Source organism: Ascaphus truei, chromosome 2 (assembly GCF_040206685.1).
Source record: "Ascaphus truei isolate aAscTru1 chromosome 2, aAscTru1.hap1, whole genome shotgun sequence".
Classification (NCBI taxonomy): Eukaryota; Metazoa; Chordata; class Amphibia; order Anura; family Ascaphidae; genus Ascaphus; species Ascaphus truei.
In genome coordinates, this window is record NC_134484.1 from 110597251 (window position 1) to 110618063 (window position 20813).

The 20813-nt window shown below is 43.1% G+C and overlaps 1 protein-coding gene across 4 annotated transcripts in view; it reads right to left on the bottom strand.

Annotated features, from left to right (window-relative positions):
- Positions 1-20813, bottom strand: part of FAM110B (family with sequence similarity 110 member B) — a 144030-nt gene that overhangs the window by 95362 nt on the left and 27855 nt on the right. For all 4 annotated transcript variants that reach the window (XR_012798302.1, XM_075584135.1, XM_075584111.1 and 1 more), the window contains exon 2: positions 8647-8791. The gene's annotated coding sequence lies outside the window, so the exon portion shown is untranslated. The remainder of the gene's footprint in view (positions 1-8646; positions 8792-20813) is intronic.

A 20813-nucleotide genomic window follows, 5' to 3' on the forward strand; every position in this document is an offset into this window, starting at 1 on the left:
GCCAAGGAGAATATCATCCTTGTCCGAGTGGAGGTTGGAGGCCAAGGTCAGCACGCAAGCAGAACTATTCCAGTTCTGCTACGGATAGGACAGTCAATGTTCATCCCAAGTAATCGCTGCTCGTATTCAGGAATCTTGAGTAGCCCAAGAGGGAATCCCAATTGCAAACACCACAGTACAGTTGACAGCACATACCGTTTTTTTACCAAGACTTTGCCAAGAAACAGGCCTGCAACGTTAACCTAATACACCCAAGAGCTCCATCGCTGTTCCATCATCCACAAAGGGCCCCTTACCAATACGGCATCATTGGGACGTGAGACACATGTTGGGGTATGGTTGTATAATCGGTTATCTGATGAGCAAACGATACTAACCAATTAGGATCACAAATATGTTACTGTGGGAGCATTTAAATAGAAGCCCCTGTTATGCAACGATGTGTTGCGTTATATTGCCTGACCCCTGCCAAGCTCTCTGCTAGCAGTCTAGCATATCGTTCAAATAGGGGAATAGGACTTGGTCCCCTGTCCTGTAAATCAGCCTAGAATATGTTCTACAAATGTACATGTAATTTCCATGAACAAATACAGGCATATCCCGCATTACTGTACGCAATGTTTCCAGAGCATGTATATAAAGCAAAAATGTACTTAAAGTGAAGCACTACCTTTTTTCCCACTTGTACTGCATGTACTGTACTGCAATCGTCATATACTTGCATAACTGATGTAAATAACGCATGTATAGTCTCCTCGCTTGCGCACAGCTTCGATACAGGTAGGGAGCTGGTATTGCTGTTCAGGACGTGCTGACAGGTGCCTGCGTGAGCTGCCGTTTGCCTATTGGGCGATATGTCCTTACTCGCGAGTGTACTTAAAGTGAGTGTCCTTAAACCGAGGTATGCCTGTATATTGTTTTCAAAACTATACTTGCTGCTATGTCAGGTTACCCAGGTGATGGATAAATATACACTGGAGAATATTGTCATAATCAAAAGGTTTTATTATGATTTTTACACTGTAGTCTCAGAATGTAGTTTCAGAAAGTAGTCCAATTTAAGAAATACTAAGCCCCCCATGTTTGGTCCTATGAAGCAAGTCATAGGATAGTTAAAGTATCTCCTTGTATAAGTTAGCAGGCATGCATTATTAATTCATTTAATATGAGTAATTGGCTTCAAATTCAAACTGACTTCACACGCTAGAAATGGCCACATCACAGGAAATAAAACAAAATAGTATTGTAACAGGGACTGACCCCTGTTTAAATAAAGCAGCCTCAGAGCTCTGAAAATCCAGCAGAGACAGTTAATTGCAGCCACTTAATTAACAAGTCTCGATCTGGACTAATGAGAGTTCTGTAAAAAGCTTCATGCGAGACGCTGGAGAGATTCCTTAGCTCACATTTGAGCTGACATAAGGAGAAGGACTGCAGAGATTTTCCTTAGCCCACAACTGGGCTGACCTGAAAAGATGAGGTCTTGAAGCATACAGAAGGACTGTATGCTGACAGCAAGACAAGGGGACAAGACCTTATACCTGGACACAGAGAGTGCCATAGCATACAAGGATGCGGACCAAGTAGAACAGAGAGGCCTTCCTCTACAGCAACAGGTAAGAGACTTTCTTGTTGGACTGGTGTGTGTAATATATACACATACACAGTGGTTGACAAATCACCAAAAAATCTACTCGCCACACAAAAAAATCTACTCGCCACCTAGTAGCAAACGTGTGCTGCTTGGGCCAATATTTACTCGCCCGGGGGTTAAATCCACTCGCCCGGGGCGAGCAAATGTATAGGTTTGTCGAACACTGCACATACACATTACACATACGACGTATAAACAGGAAATATTTTCACAGGTAAGCGTTGAATCCCAACAGTATGGAGCAACTTTCAAAAACAAACATAAACTTGGCTACAAACTTCGAAAAACAAGGAACTGTGTGTGTGTGTGTGTGTGTGTGTGTGTGTGTGTGTGTGTGTGTGTGTGTGTGTGTGTGTATAACAGTATAGATCCATTATACAGTAAGATATCACTTATTGTACTTGAAATGTTTATTTAGGGATCCAACTATGTAAAGCAAATAATAAAATGTTATTGTTAAAACAAAACAAAAAAATTGTATTAACCATCAACATGTAGATTTGTCAAAATCATGCTCACTATGCAAGTAAAAATACTAACCCTGATTCACTATACCCATGCAAGTAACAAAACCATCTGGTTATGAATACAAGCTGGATGTTTAAAGTATTGGCAGATTTACTAAAGCTGTAAACAGGGGGGTGGGGGGGAGAGGTTAGCTAAACTTTGAAGATGTTCACATTGAGAGGAAGTTTACAGCGGCAAACAGATGGAATGGTTTGAAAATGAAGTTACCTCATAAGAAATAGGTTATCCATGCAGGATAAAACAGTGGTAAGCAAAGTCTCAGAAGGAAGGCTCCATAAATATGGCATGATCATACTAGGTATTAACCAAAAAACGGTCAAAGCTGCATTCCCACTTACTGTAGCAGCAGGCTGAACTGAACCAAGTAGTGCAAGAGAGTCCTGTCACCTTTGTGGCAATGGACCCTCCAGCACTGAAGGTTACAGGACCGGTCTTCGGAGTGATCACATGATCGCTTTTGGATTCCATCACCCAAACTGGAAGTGAATGGAACGGGGCAGGGCAGCCCCTTCAGTTTAGTACCGTGAAGTACTTATTGCCAACATCCCCTGAAAAATACAGGTCTCCCTGCTTCACAACTTTCTAATCTATCCAAAATTTGGCTGCTAGAATAATTTCATCTTCTCCCAAAACAGTCTTTGCTCATCTCCTCCTTAAATCCCTTTCTTGGCTTCTCAACAAATTTCAGATCACAAAGTTGTCCTCCTCATTTTTAAGGCTCTTCATTCATCTGTTCCTTTCTACAGATCAGCTTTGATCTCTCGTTATACCCATGCACTCTACCCATAACGGTCACCTCTCTACCCCTTAAACCCTTATCCCCTCACTGCACCTTATCTGTGGCATTCCTCACTTCATACATGCCAAGCACCCCCTCTCCCAACCTTTTAAAGACATCTTAAAATCCACCTCTTAAAATGAAGTATCCAAGTAGCCTGGATTCATGGCTACTGTCCCACACCCTCAGTCACTCCTACCAACCATTGTGGCCAAGCACTGCCATCTTCTACACTTATTCCCTCACCTGTTGTCCAAGTCTCCCATCATACCACTTAGATTGTAAGCTCTCCAGGGCAGGGATTTACTTTCCTATTGTCTGACTTTGTTGCACTTCTTGTATTATAATGCCCTGCACTACATTGTCTTTGTAAAGGGCCAAGTACATTGTGGGCGCTATATAAAGATATACATACAAAAATGAGTAAAAGGCCATGATCTACAGCAGGGGTATGCAAATTTCTGATGCTGCGCCCCCCTGGCATCCACTCTCCCGGTGCTCGCACCCCCCTTACTTGCTTGTCGGCGTCAGCGGGGTCATGTAACGCCATGGCAAGAGGCGGCAGCGCAGAGTCATGTGACAAAAGCCAGGTCAGCAGGAAATCTGAAATTGCCAAGAGACATGCGCAAGTTTGCCACCTCTGTCTATCTCAATGCCACCCGCTGGGGCAGGCTCCACCAGGTCTGGCAGAACAAAGGGCAGCCCGGACAACAGCAATTGTTCTCCGGACCTTGGTAATTCGCCCTTCCCCGGTGCCCATTTGCTCATCATACCTCTGGCATCCTCTGAAGGCTTTGAACTCTGATGTCCAGCAGGCTTACCGGTGCTATGGGTTAGCTCGGGCAGCCTGTCTGGACATGGGTTCCAAATATAAAAGCACATTACATTAATAAAGTATATTTTAATACACTGAGGTATCTGTTTTAATATATTCCTGACTCTCTGGGCATAGGGGACAGAATAGAAAGAGGCTTGTACCTACTTATTCCCCATACACTATCTTTAAGACTCATGCTGGACTCTTAGTCCCCCTCAACCTTATATATGGTTGGGGCACCCACAAACCTTACATTGGTTCTGGGTTACCTTGGCATTAGCTTGGGGTACCCCCCTTAACCTAGGGATTCCCTCAGCTACAGGGATACATATTCATCCCTGTGCCTCCTTCTCCTTTCTGGGCTATGCAACAGCAGGGTACCCTAATGTTGAGTCGCGCTTGCAAGGGGAGATATTGCCGGGAAAATGTGCCTACAAGTATCAGAGAATCAGGCATGATTCCCGGGTACATTTATGGGGGGGCCAACTGTAGAGGGAGAGGGGGTTGGCCCGGTATTAAAGGGGTTGCACCCCATATGGCCACCCCATGACCTCACCAGGGAGGCAAGGGGGTTAACTGGACTGGGGTCCAGGAAGGTGGTTTACACCTTGTCATGTCATGAAAATGTATGTTCCCCTGTTCCCATGTTTCATTATAATCCTGTATTTTAAAGATGTTTTAAAGTGCATTTCTGTATCTCCAGTTCTGGGGGTCGCAGAGAGTTGATATTTGGCCAATAAGTGGAGTCACTGTAGGCATTAATAACTGGCAAATTTCGACCCACTGAGTCCACCAGAATGGAACTTATTAATATGTGTAGATATTAAAGTGTATATGTATGGTATTTTAGATCTGCCTTGAAAATGCAGACTCCATCTGCTATGCTGATAGGTCATGAAGGGCAGCCGGCTGATTGAGCCTAAACACTGTGATCAAAAGTTAACTGCCTGATTGTTTACACTAAGTACTAATCAACAGATCAAGTACTAATCAACAGACTCTGCCACTCCAATTGTTACCTGAGGGTGGAGAATCATCAAACTGGAGTGGTTTGTAAGTGTTATGTCTACACCTACAAACAATGCAGATACTTCATTTGATAGACTGGTCTTCGCCCCTGATTTAATTATGGGGCTACCCATAGAGTCCCAGCACACAAGGGCTAATTAGCTAGGGGGCATGGGTTAATCTGAGTCTCCACGTTAGGGATTGGATACAGATAATTGTTCACCAATAGTCTGTATTCAATGTTAAGAATAGGGTTACACAGGTATATAAACTGTGTCAACCCTACAGTTTTTAGTTGTGCTTCTGATTCCACCTGGAATGTCACCGGATTGCTGGAGAATTGCTAGCTGATACTTCTCCATCCCCCAACTCTAAATAAGTGTTACCTTCTTGTCTGTTAATTGTACTATATTGCTGTGTTCACCTTTTTAAGGAATAAATATATTTTATTATATCTAAGCCTCGTTCAGTTCAACCCAGATATTTGGTGTTTATTATATCTTGTCATAAGTTACTGTGACACCGACAACTCCGGACCCCAACCACCTAGGTACATTCTGACAATTCCTGCGCAAAAACCCCCTTGAAACTCATACCCTAGCAATCCCTGCTTGATTGCATGCCCGGAAAGGGAAAAAACACATAAATTACATGTTATACATTGTACTGTTTCCAATGTTACTGGGCCCAAGAGCTAACTCTTGGACCCTTATACACGGATCAGGAGTAACCAAAATGGGCTTAACCTTTGAGAGCCTGGTTACCCCCTACCGTCACAGCCTTATCTTAAAAAAAAAAAAAAAAACACCCCACTAAATTATACGACTTTATAAATTGTATTTTAATTGTTAGCATGACATCCAGCAATCACCTACATTTCACTCATTGAACGATTGCATAGGTTATACAGAGTCAAAAGAATTTAAAATGGTTTACACTTTGGAAAACCCATTTGTTTCACTTTTATACCCGTATAAGTGTGGCCTGGACATCAAATGCCTGTGTGTAAACCATCAGAATAGCAAAAATAAAAAAAAACACATGTAACCTCCTATATTTTTTTTGTGAAATTGGATTGAAGCAAAAATCCCAGACACCAAAGCCCAGATCCACAAAAGGGTGCGAAGGTTTAGAACTCCTCTGTTCCCATGGAGTCAAGGCCTGCTAAAGTTTCACACACGTTTGTGGCTCTGTGCCCAAGACAGCAACACAATACATTGCCAATTCCAAGCTTTGCTTAAAAGCTGCACTCAATATGCTCTGTGGGTTTTTTTTTTGTTTTGTTTTGTTTTTTAATCTTCCTGCAGACTTTTTATATTTAAAAATCACTGAAAGTTTAGGTCCTAAATTTGACCATTTACTTTTGAGCCAAGTTTCCCCATTTATTCTTTCTGTGCTTTCAGACTCTTAAGTAAGTCTGAAGTATCGAAAAATGTAAAGAAAGAAAAACACAACTTTGTCTTTTTAAGAGAAAGGCTGTTAAGAGTATGTAATCTAAAAGTGCACAATAAAATCCCATTACCAAATCATTACCTTGTACAAGAGTTTGTTTTTTAGTCTCAAAAAAGGTGTCCCTTGCGGAAAGGGAACACAAAATCTCTATTCGCTGACGATGTGATTCTGACCCTCGCGGACCCCCACACCTCCCTCCCCAACCTTCAAAGGCTACTGACCCAATTTGGGTCAGTCTCTGACTATAAAGTGAACATGGACAAATCAGAAGCCTTAAATATATCCCTCCCAGCCCAGATGTGGAAACTCATTCAAGCTAACTATAAATACAAGTGGAGTTCCATCTACATTAAATATCTTGGGGTTAAAATCTCCAACTCCTACAATACCCTCTTCCAATATAACTACCCCCCCCCCCCCTATTCGATCAGATTAAAAAAGACCTGAAAGCATGGAAAAAACACCAAATTTCATGGTTCGGGAGAATGGTTTCAGTAAAAATGAATGTTCTCCCAAGGATATTGTATAAATTCCAAACCCTCCCAATTGCGGTGCCACAAGCGGCGCTAAAAAACATTAAATCACTACTCCTCCAATTCATTTGGAATGATAAAAGGCCCAGGGTCCCAAGATCAGTGATGCTCTCGTCAAGAGCAAGAGGAGGTGTGGGGGTTCCCGACATAGTCAGGTATTATCTCACAGCACAACTGAAGCAGGCTGTAGTTTGGAATTGCGACCCGGCCTCAGCTTGTTGGCTCGAAATAGAGTCACATTACGCACGCCCCCACTCCCTCCAAGTGGCATTATGGACCACAGGCGGCAGCGGGGCTGGACCACAGAGGTTCGACCTAGGAGCATTGAGCTGCACGTGGGATGTCTGGCTTAAAAGCAAAGATAAGTATGGTCTGTTAGCTTCCCCTTCCCAGCTCACTCCAATCTTTGGGAACCCCAATTTCCCACCAGGGTGTCCCACAAGACAATTTGACCAATTCCAGAGTCACAATATTACTATAACTTACCAGGCGCTAAAGGATAAATTCTTGATCCAGGGTCTCCACCTGTTCAAGTATTTACAAGTTCGTCACTTCCTATTATCATTATCCCCAACCTCTAAGTTCCCCCCACTAACCAGATTTGAATCCTTATGCACTAAAAAAACACCTACCAAAGGAGGTCTGATCTCCGAGATATATAAAGGACTGGAGCCGACATCTAGCCCACCGAATCACCGTTACATGCAAAAATGGTCGGAGGAATTGGGCCTCCTAATAGACCTGGAAGACTGGGAGGAGATTTGGGAGCAAGCCGCTAAAACTTAAATTTGCACAACAATAAAAGAAAATATCTATAAAATTATATTCCAGTGGTAGCTGACCCCAGCTAGGCTGAGCCAGGTCTACCCCGGCACACTGGACCTGTGCTGGCGGGGATGTGGTCAAAAGGGGGACATGGCCCACATTTGGTGGTCATGTCCGGAGATTCAGAGGTACTGGACCATGATCCAGACGCTTATCTACGAGGTCACGGGGCTCCCCCTTCCCCTGGATCCTCTGACCCTGGTGCTGAGCAAACCCATTGAGGACCTCCCTCCGCCAATGTCTAGGCTGATCACGACCATGCTGACAACGGCCAGATGTTCTATAGCGGCCGCCTAGAAACAGATTAAGGCCCCCTCGAGAACTACAGTAATTAGAATAATAAATGAGGTCATGACTATGGAGAAGCTGACGGCTATGCTCCAAAAGAAGATGCCTCCGTTTTGGAACACTTGGGACCCCTGGTTAGAGAGATAAAGCCCAAAAAGGCCAACCTTCTGAACCTTTAGTACCCCCCTGACTCCAGGAGAGAAGATCAAGGAAGCCTCTGAGCGAACCCCCTACCCCCCACCCCCACCTCTCCATCCATCTCCTTCCCCCTCCACTGGTTTGTCTCCTTTCCTCCCCCCACCCTACTTTCCCCCCCCCTCTTTTTCTCTCCCCCTATAGAAAACGGGAAAATGTTATTGGTCACTATATGATTGTATTGAGTTGAAATGTTATGGGCTCATGACATTTCTGTATGTACATTAATATGTGAATGTGTCCAATAAAAAAATTGTTACAAAAAAAAAAAAAAAGTGGTGTCCCTTCCCATGGAAATTAATTTCTCTGAGCGACCCACTGAGGCTGCTGTTCTCCTGCTAATATTACCTGTGCTAGTCTGTGGCACACAGGCAAATTCAGAATCAGATTAAAGTACATTAAATCACGGAGACCCATAACAGAACTTTAAAATGTCTAACAATATAACATCAGAGTGTAAACGTTGACATGAAATTCAGATCAGATTTTACACTACAAAATCAAAATGATAAATTATTCACCGTTTCTGCCAGAGCTTAATGTTGAATAAGCAAATACATGCACTTACCTTTGTTTAATACTGTCTTCCGGCAAATATGAATGTAGATGCATCTATTTTCTGTCCAGGAGAAAATGTGTGGTTCAGCCTTGCTGACGTGAATTTTTCTATTTCAGGATGCTCCTTTGATGACCTTTCAGAAGTAGGTGCATTCCTGGGAGAAGAATGCAGACAAGTTACAATTTACATGGTAGATCAAAAAAGGTGAATCAAAGCTCTTAACGTGACTCATTTCTTGGCAAAGCCTCCACAACCCTTCAGAGTGAAGGTATACCTGTATGTACTATTTATTATAAAAAGTAGTTGATCTGAGGCACTTGCTAAAAAAACCTTTACGTGTGTATTATGCTTTTATATCAGAATGATGTCATTTACAGGTAGAGATTCAGAAGACTTCATTGTTAACCCACAAAATACATCAGATCCCATATAATTCAGATGATTAGAGTTTCCATAGGATTCAATGGTTGTGTTGGTGCAGAATGTCACAACAGATCCCATGAAAAGGGAACAATTAAGCTTGCTACTGTACCTCAATGTGCAACCGATCCTATATTAAATCAAACCATCACAATGCATGTAAAGTAGGTTTCTGTATTAAAGGTCTATCCTGTTTGCTGCAATACTTACTACATTAGATGTCAGGGGAATTTTTTTTCCCCCCAGTTTCTGATCTTCCTTTGGCTTCACCAGAATGCTCTGTGAAAGACTTGCCCACATCAGCATACCAATGGGATGAATCCTAAAGAAGCCTACGTATCTGCCTAGTGTAGGAGTATGAGCTACCAAGGGAACACATCCTAAGTACCCATATTGTTTGACACCAATTAATGTGTATGTATGTATATGTGTATGTATATGTGTATATGTGTGGTGTGTATGTATATGTGTATGAGTGGTGTGTATGTATATGTGTATATGTGTGGTGTGTATGTATATGTGTATATGTGTGGTGTGTATGTATGTGTGTATATGTGTGGTGTGTATGTATGTGTATATGTGTGGTGTGTATGTATGTGTATATGTGTGGTGTGTATGTATGTGTATATGTGTGGTGTGTATGTATGTGTATATGTGTGGTGTGTATGTATGTGTATATGTGTGGTGTTTATGTATGTGTATGTGTGGTGTGTATGTATGTGTATGTGTGGTATGTATGTGTGGTGTGTATGTATGTGTGGTGTGTATGTATGTGTGGTGTGTATGTATGTGTGGTGTGTATGTGTGGTGTGTATGTATGTGTGGTGTGTGTATGTATGTGTGGTGTGTGCGTATGTATGTGTGGTGTGTGCGTATGTATGTGTGGTGTGTGTGTATGTATGTGTGGTGTGTGTGTATATGTCTTCATTTATATAGTGCCATTAATGTGCATAGTGCTTCACAGCAGTAATACATGTGACAATCATATAAATAGCAAATACAAATAACACAAAAGGGAAGAAGTGCCTCAGACATAAAAGTACATTTAGGAAAAGGAGTCCCTGCTCCGAAGAGCTTACAATCTAATTTGAAGGTACAGACGAGACAATGAGTATGCTAAAGCTTGCCTTAAACGAGCCCGGTTACATGCTGGGTGTAACCGGGCTAGTTTAAGGCATTTCTGCATTGACTAATGACCCATCGGATTAACACAGCAGGGGTCCCTGGCAGTCCCATTCAGTTTGAATGGGACTGCCAGGGACCCCCGCTGTTATTCTGGTGGGCCATTAGTCAATGAAGAAATGCCTTAAACTTGCCTTAAACTAGACCCAGCATGTACCTGGGTCTTTTTGGCGATTGTCACTGGTTTGTATTATAATAACCATCGGCACTACAGTAGGAAGAACTTACAGAGAAAGTAGGAAGGCATTCGGCCAAGTGCGTCTGCAGGGGGCCAAGCTTTATGCATCATGTGTATAGTATTAGCCACGGTGCTACTCATATACTTCTTTAAGCAAGTATGTCTTAAGGTGGAGGGTGCTAGTCGGGTAGAGAGGAAGGGCATTCCAGAGGTGTGGGGCAGTCAGTGAGAAAGGTTTAAAGGAGGGAGAGGGCTTAAGATACAAAAGGGGGTAGAGAGAAGACATCCTTGAGGAGAACGCAAGAGTCGGGATGGTGCATAGCGAGAAATTATAGCTGAGATGTAAGGAGGGGCAGAAGAGTAAATTGTTAAAAGTGAGGAGGGGAATTGAATGGGTGATATGGGATTTGATAGGAAGCCAGGAGAGGGATTTCAGCAGGGTAGGCGCCAAGATTTAGGAAAGAGTAGAGTGATTGTGGCAGAAGCGTTTAGGATAGATTGTAGGGGAGACAGCATGGTCAGACAGCAGGAGGTTACAGTAATCGAGACGGGAGAGAATGAGGGCCTGAGTCAGAGTTTTAGCAGTCGAGCAACGGAGTAAAGGGCGTATCATTGTAATATTGGAGGAAAAAGCGACAGGTTTTAGAAACGTTTTGAATGTTAGAGGCGAATGTAAGATTGGAGTCGAGTGTGACCCCTAGGCAGCATGCTTGGGCTACCAGGTGAATGATAGTACTTTCAACAGTAATGTGGAAGGAGGCAGTAGGGCCAGGTTTGGGAGGAAGTACGAGTAGCTCTTTTTTTGCCGTGTTAAGTTTAAATCGGCGGAGGGCCATCCATGATGATATCGCAGAGAGACATTCTGAAACGTTGGTCTGTACAGCAGGTGTAAGGTCAGGGGTTGAAAAGTAAATGTGTGTCGTCGGTGTAGAGGTGATATTTAAACCCATGACATGTGATTAGGTCACCTAGAGAAAGTGTGTACAGAGAAAAGGTCCCAGGACTGAGCCCTGGGATACTCCGACAGAGAGATCGATAGAGGAGAAGAAGGTGTTAGCAGAAGAGACACAAAGTACGATGGGAGGTAAGAGGAGATCCAAGATAGAGCCTTGTTACAAATACAAAGAGTATGGAGAATGTGAAGGAAAAGAGGGTGGTCCACGGTGTCAAATGCTGCAGAGAGGTCAAGAAATATGAGCTGAGTGTAATGACCCCTGTCTTTGGCAGCATGGAGGTCATTAGTTATTTTAGTGAGGGCTGTTTCAGTCAAGTGCGGAAGACAGATTGTAGAGGGTCTAGGAGAGAATAGGTATTGAGAAAATGGAGCAAGCGAGAGAATACAAGACGATCAAGAGCTTGGAGGCAAAAGGCAGGAGGGAGACAGGTCGATAGTTAGACAGATAGGTAGTGTCAAGCTTGCCGTTTTTGAGTAATGGTATAACTGTTGCATGTTTGAAGGAGGATGGGAAGGTACCAGTGTAGAGGGAGGAGTTAAAAATGTGTGTGAGTGTAGGGATTATAGTAGGAGCAAGAGGTTTTAGGAGATGGGAGGGCATGGGGTTAAGAGGGCAAGTGACACATCCTCCTGAGACAGCAGGGGAAAAAAAATAGTCAAGGAAGGACAGTGTAGGATGGGAGGAGGAAACAGAGGGGATGTTCTGACGTATGGATTCCACCTTTTCCTTAGTCATCAAAGTCCTGAGGTGAGGTGGAGGAAGAAGAGGCAGCTAAGGGTGGTCCGAGTAGAGCGTCAAAGACAGAGAAGAGACAGTGTGGGTTAAACTTGTGCATGTTAATTAGTGAAGAAAAGTAGGTTTGTTTAGCCTGAGAGAGGCAGAGTTCAAACAGGAGAGCATACATTTTTAGTGAAGGAAGTCTGCGAGAGTGGGAGATTTTCTCCAGAGAACGCAGCATGCGCGTGTGGGAATTTAATCAGGGTCTGGGGTTAGGAAGGTGAGGACGGCAGAGAGAAATCGGGGTATGCAGATCAAGAGGAGGAGGACAAGGCAGAGTCGTAGTTACTGACCAGGTTGTCAGGGTCTGGAGCAGAACTGAGAGAGGAGAGGGAGGAGCGTAAAGTGGAATCAAAGACTGGTAGGTCAATAGAGCGCAGGTTTCTGCAGGAATGAGATGTAGATGGAGAAGGGGGAACCATTATCAACGGATGTGAATAAAGCTCTTTGTACCATAAAAGTTCTTACTGCCCATCACAGATGCAGTGGCCTTTATTGAAACACTTCACGCTGTGTATACCTCAGAATACCCATGTCATGGCGCGGGATTTCTTCCAACAGTACCGCCTTAAGATGAGAGTGCAGAAAATGGCATTTTAGTGTTCTGGTTTTTAAACATCTGAAATTGACACAGTAGCACAGTACTGTAAACATTACAATTCATTCATTTCATTGCACACAATCCATGATAAACACGTGTGCCTGGGGCGATTGGCGGCTTTAATGCCGAGGAGAGTACAGCAGCGCACACAAAAACGGCGCCATGATTTGTTCGAATAACGGCCGCTGCATCTGTACACCGAGCCTGCAGAGATCCCGCACCCTGAAAAAGGTTCACAGCCATTTAAGTAATCTATCTGATGTAAACTCCTTAAGAGCCGGGTAAGGACGGTAACATAAAATACAACTTGTGAGCAAGATCATATATCTCAGACATGTCAACAAACCTTCCTTTCCCCATGATCTTTTAGGCCGCGTTTACAGGGGCAGCGATGGCGCCAACAAGCCTCTTCTCATAGAGGCCACCTATAAAGTACGGCCGCGATTCTCGGGAAGACAAAACATTTTGTCTTTGGCGTGCGACAGCCGGGTCACGTGCGAGGTTCAGCCAATGAGGGTGAAATGCACACGTGACTTCACAGCCACCCCGCAGAGCAGATTTCGCGCGAGCGACGTCACACGCTCCGGCTGGCGCACGGCCACAACAAACGCGGCCTTAGCATATAAAGCTTCCACTGCAGCCTCGTATTCTGTGCAACGCCATGCAAATGAGCACTACCAGTCCGTCACTTTTTGTATCAGACGGTCAATGTGACAAATCGAATATGTAGCTACAGTTGTATTAAATACAAAAACCGCTTAAAAACACTCAAAGTAAAAACAATAAAATGCTTTAAATGGCAAGACAGCTAGTAATCAGTCGCCAGTAATTTAAAATTTCCTAACTTTATTATCACTGCGACCTATAATGTTACATTAATATACTTGTTTAATGGATAATTAAATATTCTTGAAAAGGATTTGCGAACAGAAACTGCCTGGCATGCATTTCTACAAGATCAAAGTGCATTTAGTAATGTTGTCATTGCCGTCAATTGTTAGTTTACAAAACTATAATTAGAATTTATGCCCACAGGGATTCCACCGTGATTGTTCAGTGGAGTGCTCCAAAGTCAGCCATTATTCTAAGAGAGTCTTCTAGTAAATCTGCCAGAAGCTTTGGAGGTACCATGTATGCATTGGTAATTCCTATTAGACAAGTCATAATGTACTACTTAACTATAGACATTCAGCCTCCAAAACTGCAGAATCTTTACCATGCAACCCAAACAGACAAGGTCTAGGTGGTGTAAAGTCACTTGAACCAAACAAACGTGATCATATTGCAATTTTCCAGTATAAAATCTACAATACATTTAATAAATGCCAATAATATATGAGATGCATTCCATTTTGTTCCTTAAATAGAAGCAAAAAAAAAAAAAAAAGGAGGGGGTGGGGGGGAAGTGTACTGTATAAGTTATTGTTTGAGGTAGCTTCAGCCAGCCACGGCCTTAACCACAGTTCTTCCTGCAGCTACAGATCAGCCCATTGATCTAGCGGCCAATCGTAAGAATCCAAAAGAAACCATAGTGATGAAATCTGTAGCCAGCATCACCTCTGCTAGATCATTTAAACATTTTTCCCCACTTCATTCCTATTTCCATTGCTATCCATATTCATATGGCTCCAGGTACGGATGGTGTAATGCAGGAGTGGGCAACCCGTGGCCAGGGCCACTTATGCCATTTGACCTGGCCCGCCTGATCCTCCCTGCCATTAGCTACTTCTCATGTAGAAAATCGAGCATGACCTCCGTGAGGCCGCCGCTCAACTCTGCAGCAGGAGGGGAGCTGGAGCCTAGTGACAGATGCAGAAGTTGGGGCCGACTTCCGGGCAGGCTCAACTTCCGGCGGATGCATGGCCAGCATGAGAACCTTATCCCTGGGGGATGCTGCGCCACTGCAGCCCCAAGTTAAAATTGTGAGGCGAGTGAAGTGTAGTGTGTGAAAAAATAAATAAAAAAGTAGGGTGGATAGGGCCACCGACAAAGGGGGCATAGATAGAAACTGCAGTCTTGTGGAGAGACATTGGCGGCCCTGCACAGATTGACATCGCCCACACTGCTGCACTTCTACTGCCATTACAGCAGCAACGGTGAGGACAGTGGCCCCCAGAATTTGTTTGCCCATTTATTGACCCGGAAGAAAGAAGGAAGAAGGTTGGCCACCCCTGGTGTAGCTACTGCTGGATTACACTCTGCCCCAGCCACAAGTAATTACTTTGACAATGTTCTCAAACCTTCTTTCCATTCCACATTTAAACTAAAATTGTGCCATCACCTGGCAATATTGTACTTCTGGTAGGATGAAGGAGTGACTCAGTGAGTCAAGGCACACACTCTGAAAACGACAGCGTTTGGACCTAGTCCAAATTCCAATGTCATATACAGTACGTTGTAAGCTCTACGGGGCAGCGACCGTTCCTGCACAAAGTCTATGTACAGTGCTATACAAGAAAAGAAAAAACCTTGTAATTGCAGCATCTACCTTGGGTGACACTTCCGGTATCTCCACTTCGTTAGAAATAATTTTCTTGAATGTTCTTGTTGCTTCCATTAATCTCTTAAGAACATCTGCACTGCAAAAAAAAAAAAAAAAACCCACACACCACTCCCCTTCTTCCAAGACCCCATGAATTTATCCTGTCTAAGAAATTTCTCTTCCGGATCTTCAATTTCCAATGCAGGTCTCATTGCAGTCGTTCCACTCATTCAACATTAAAACCAGGATTCTTCTTCTTCCTGGAGGTCTTCCTCCTATTCAGAGGAAAAAATATTATATTGCATATCAGACTCCACGGAGGGAGAATCCCATCTCTTGTGTTATGTTGTCTGGGACGTAGCTCCTTTCGGTGACGTTTATTGACTTGTAATACTGCGATTCCACACGGATACGGTGTCCTTCCTCCAGGAAAAGACGCTTCCCATCTGATCAGGTGGTTTTATTGCAGCAGTAGTCAGACATTCTTCACATAATTTATTCGCTTCTACTGCTGGTTTATCACACACAGAACACTCTAACCTTGTACTTAAATCATAGTGTATCTATAAAGAACTCATCTAGAAGATTTTGGCAGCGACTCTTTACATGTCCTGGCATCCACACGGTCTCGAGACATCAAACTGTTTCTTTTCTAAAACTGCTGCTAACAAGGTACAGTGCATTTAAGACTTCCATGGCACTTCTGGTTTGCTTTCCCATATGAACACGCTACTGTGGTGATGTCCCAGCTTCCTGTATAAGGTTCTCCCATCTGTCTCAGAACCAAAGAAATGGATGAATGTGTGCATGCCTGCAACTGGCGATATTGCAACCACCGCAGGCTTGTCCTCCACACAGGCCTATTTGGTGAAAAGCTTCCCATCTGCCTGCTGCATTTAAGGAACAATTCCACACGACGTCCTGCGTCATAAGAGGGCCGGAAGTATTGCTACCATCACTGGCATGACAGAGTGTCAAGGAGACAGGCAGATTGAAAATACCCCTGGAATGAGCTGCACTCTAGTGAATTCCTCAAGAAGTGTTCATTTTCCTGTCCCGGATCCAACCCAGGATCCATGGTTGCAGTGGAAGCACTTTATGGGTTAAGGTAGATTTGAGGGATCTGCCAAAAACACATGAAAATGTGCTCATAAGCGTTAATCATAAAAAATACAATTTGAAAAATTAAACTTAGCAATGTAGAAAGGCAAGTAGTGACAGGGGCCCTTTTCTGGCCTACCCAAGGAAGACATTTCAATTAGATTTCAGCAAAAGGGGCTAGAGTTACATAACAGTGCCACTGCCATGAAAAAGGATCAGTAACAAAGAAAATATATAGATTATATCAATGAGGTTTGTAAAAAGTGTACATTTCCCATTGCATATGCAGCCCATTTAAACCTCCCTATTAAATTAAATAATTACAGGAGAAAAACATTTCCTTGTCAGTTTACTAATCGGGCATTGATGTTTTTACTAATACAACTAGATCACATTTCTCTGTCAGAGGTTAGGAGCTGGACAGTAAAAGGAAGTCAAGATGTTCCAGTACTTTCATCAAGTAAACTGACCATGTCTAATAAAAACACATGCATTCTTCACATGGGGAAAGAAAAACAAAAACTCGGCTTCCTCTTAAGAGCAGGAGAGAGAGGACAGAAAGAAAAACCACTTAGTATGTTGCACAATTTCGATTCAATGGAGCTACAAATTTAAAGTTGTGGTTTGGGAATTCCGTATGAACTATTTAAACATTAATGTGTGTTTAAATTTACTCCATTTAAACAAAATGTATTTAAACCCTGGGTCATGATTATACTTTGGTTAAAAAAAAAAAAAAGTTATAGACTAATGCACTCATTTACCAGGTATTCCATTAACTCGACAAGGTCATAGCCACTCTTGTCCTTTTTACTGAAATCAAGCTAATGGCCGTATTCTATATGCTTTTAATCATACCCATTGTATAAAAGAAAACAAAAAAAACTAATACAATTCCCTATGCATATCACATTCTTCCAGGAAACTCGTGTTCATGTGATCACATGATCATGACATCACCGTAGGTGACAGATAAGAGGATTCACCTCGTTACAAATGCCGCTTCTAGAAGACCCGCAAAGAGACATGCAGCACAAGTCATTACAGCGTACAAGAGGTTAAAGTTCCGATTGTGACCAATTAGAAGTGACTGTATTTATTAAATCATTTGTGAATAAAACAGAGTCCAGATAAATCTTCAAGACAAAAGGGATACAAGCCATAAAAATAAAAAAAAAATAAAAAAAACAGAGGGAAGGCCTTAAATTACTTCACTGGAGAGCTGCTACGATTTGAGCAGAAGAGGACGCTCTTCCGTTTTCACTGCAGTGATCACAACATTCTGGAGGAGTCGTGTGCGGCAGAAATTATGTGGCACGGAAGGTGTTAATGTCTAGATTTTTATATAAGAGGGGGGGGGGGGGGGCAGAGTATGCCCCGGAACCTTGAACTACTGTATAACGTGTGGCGATTATGTCACTTTGGAACTCAGGAAGTGGTGGTGGATGTCATTGGAGCTGGCCAAGTGTCCAGAAGTTGTCTCAGGACAGGCTCTAACAGAACTTATCCAGGGAACCAGTTTTGTTTTTGCTTGCTGGTGACATGGGCCTTAGTGGAACATACCGTCACCATCATGAAGAAAAGGCACCTGCAGTGTTCCTACCTTCTCCACGTCTCCCTTCCTGACACCAACAGGGCCACTAGAATACAGACAGGTTGTAAATTAAACTTTCTGCTCTGTGACCCTTCCCTGCTTCCCCCCAGGAGTGGTGCATGGTCAATAGCACGCACACAAAAATAAATAAATTCCTTCCAAAGTGTAATCTTACTACAGAAGTAGCCAGCTTCAAGAATTCCTCAGTGCCGGTGACACTCACGATCCAGATCCTGTGGCTTCCACCAGCAGCAAGACAGTCTTTGTGGGTGTTACTATTTGATAGAACGGATCCAGCCCCAAACACAGCTGCAATTTGCTTTTCTTTATGTGGCTCTGGGTACAGTAAGTCTGGCTACATGTGTTTGTTTACAAATTAACTTGTAAATGTATTAGGTTTTTTTTTTTTGTTGTTTTTTTTAAAAAGGCACTCATCACTAAAACTTAACCCCTTAAAACTAGTTACCGCCATTGGTTCACGAGTCCTACAACCAATACATCGTCTAAAAATCAAGACTGTTACCAAATGCAGCACCGATTAGATGTAAATGAGAAATTACTGAATCCGCTTAAACTGACTGGATACTATGTGAAATACAAACTAACTAAAAAACTCTCTATCAGCGCTTGATCCAAGTGAATAAAGTGATTACGAGTGATTACACCAAACCTGTGACTTTGAGTGTAAATACAAATGCAGCCCAGGGGGCAATAAACAATAGATCGTTCAAATCCAAATAACAATACAAATACAAAGAATGTCCCCGGCGCAAATAGTGGTGATGATGATTACAGTACCATATCAAAAGACAGTCCTGGATGAATTGTCAGTCCTGATAGTGGAATGTTACATCAACAAATTTGATGAGGTGAATTTTCTTCCAGGTGTAGTTTCCCAGGTATTGTCTGCAATTACAGACAAAGAAAAAGACACACCATTGTGCAGTATATAAACACAGATACCCCAACCAGGAGACGAATATCCCTACTTACAAGATAGACTCTTGTTCATTCAGGGGAGAGAATCTGTTCCCGGCTCTTTTCCTCCATCTTGATCTCCACGGACCCCCCGTGGTTCCCAAGACGGCTCTCTTCACCTTGATCTGCGTCCTCCCAGGGGCAGCATGCACAGCAACAGCCGCGGTTGGAGAGAATTGAATAACAGCCTAGTGTACTCCGCATAAATTTTATTAAACAATACTAAAAAGCAGCAATATATACACTCCCATTGTGTGAGGGCAAACGTGCCACTCAAGAATGCCGTCCGCAGCTTGTAACGAGTCAGTGGTATGATGTCCACGAGGTCGCGCGCCGACCGATGACGTCAGTGGCGCAGCGCCCGGAGTGCTCCCCACACCACAAGGTACAACGCGGGTGACGGCTGACGACGTGCACTGTACTAGGGAGGAGGAGCCTAGTACAGTGCACGTCGTCAGCCGTCACCCGCGTTGTACCTTGTGGTGTGGGGAGCACTCCGGGCGCTGCGCCACTGACATCATCGGTCGGCGTGCGACCTCGTGGACATCATACCACTGACTCGTTACAAGCTGCGGACGGCATTCTTGAGTGGCACGTTTGCCCTCACACAATGGGAGTGTATATATTGCTGCTTTTTAGTATTGTTTAATAAAATTTATGCGGAGTACACTAGGCTGTTATTCAATTCTCTCCAACCGCGGCTGTTGCTGTGCATGCTGCCCCTGGAAGGACGCAGATCAAGGTGAAGAGAGCCGTCTTGGGAACCACGGGGGGTCCGTGGAGATCAAGATGGAGGAAAAGAGCCGGGAACAGATTCTCTCCCCTGAATGAACAAGAGTCTATCTTGTAAGTAGGGATATTCGTCTCCTGGTTGGGGTATCTGAGTTTATATACTGCGCAATGGTGTGTCTTTTTCTTTGTCTGTAATTGCAGACAATACCTGGGAAACTACACCTGGAAGTAAATTCACCTCATCAAATTTGTTGATGTAACATTCCACTATCAGGACTGACAATTCATCCAGGACTGTCTTTTGATATGGTACTGTAATCATCATCACCACTATTTGCGCCGGGGACATTCTTTGTATTTGACTGGATACTATGAAAGACCAAAAAAGTAAGAAGCAGAATATAAAAGGCAGGTAGGTTTTATTTAATGCAGCACAGAAGTTGCATATATGCATTAGGATACAGGGAATTAAATATGTCCTTTGTAGCTACGAATGTCGAACAGAAAATTCTGTATTGCTACTGTACTGTAGATCCCTGCATAGCACCAAAATGTCATAAGGAAGATACCGAGCAAACCAACCTCATTTGCCCACACTGCGGTAGCAGAATTAGATGCTCACAGTTGTGCAACAAGGCAAAACGCTCAGTTCATTTCCAACACAGTGGAAATGATACCTCATTAAGGATTGCACATGACCTAAAAAAAAGGTCATCTAGCTGACCCACTTTTCACCCCCACAAATAAGTAATATCTCCCCTCAGTTATAATATTTATCTTTACTTACCATTTGTCATACAAACATTACATACATCTAAAAACACTGCAACCACCAAAAATACAAGGAGTCTTAACACTAGGGGGGGTCATTGGTCCCTGTTTACCAAGAAAAATATGCAATTAACACAAACCTATTGCAGCAAGGGGTGTCCGAAAATGTAATTACTCACATTTTTACCATGAACTCCCTGCATTAGAAACTGGATAAACCCTGGATGAATCCTAAGTTTTCTAAATTCAATCAAACTATAAAAGAGAAATGAATATCTGACCTTTGTACCCTCACAATAGTGGATTGTTTAGAATCATTTAACTCGTTTGATTGCAAATATTACAAAGATATTTGTAAATCTTGTGACCAGTATCAGATCCGCAAACTTCTACGGATATGGACG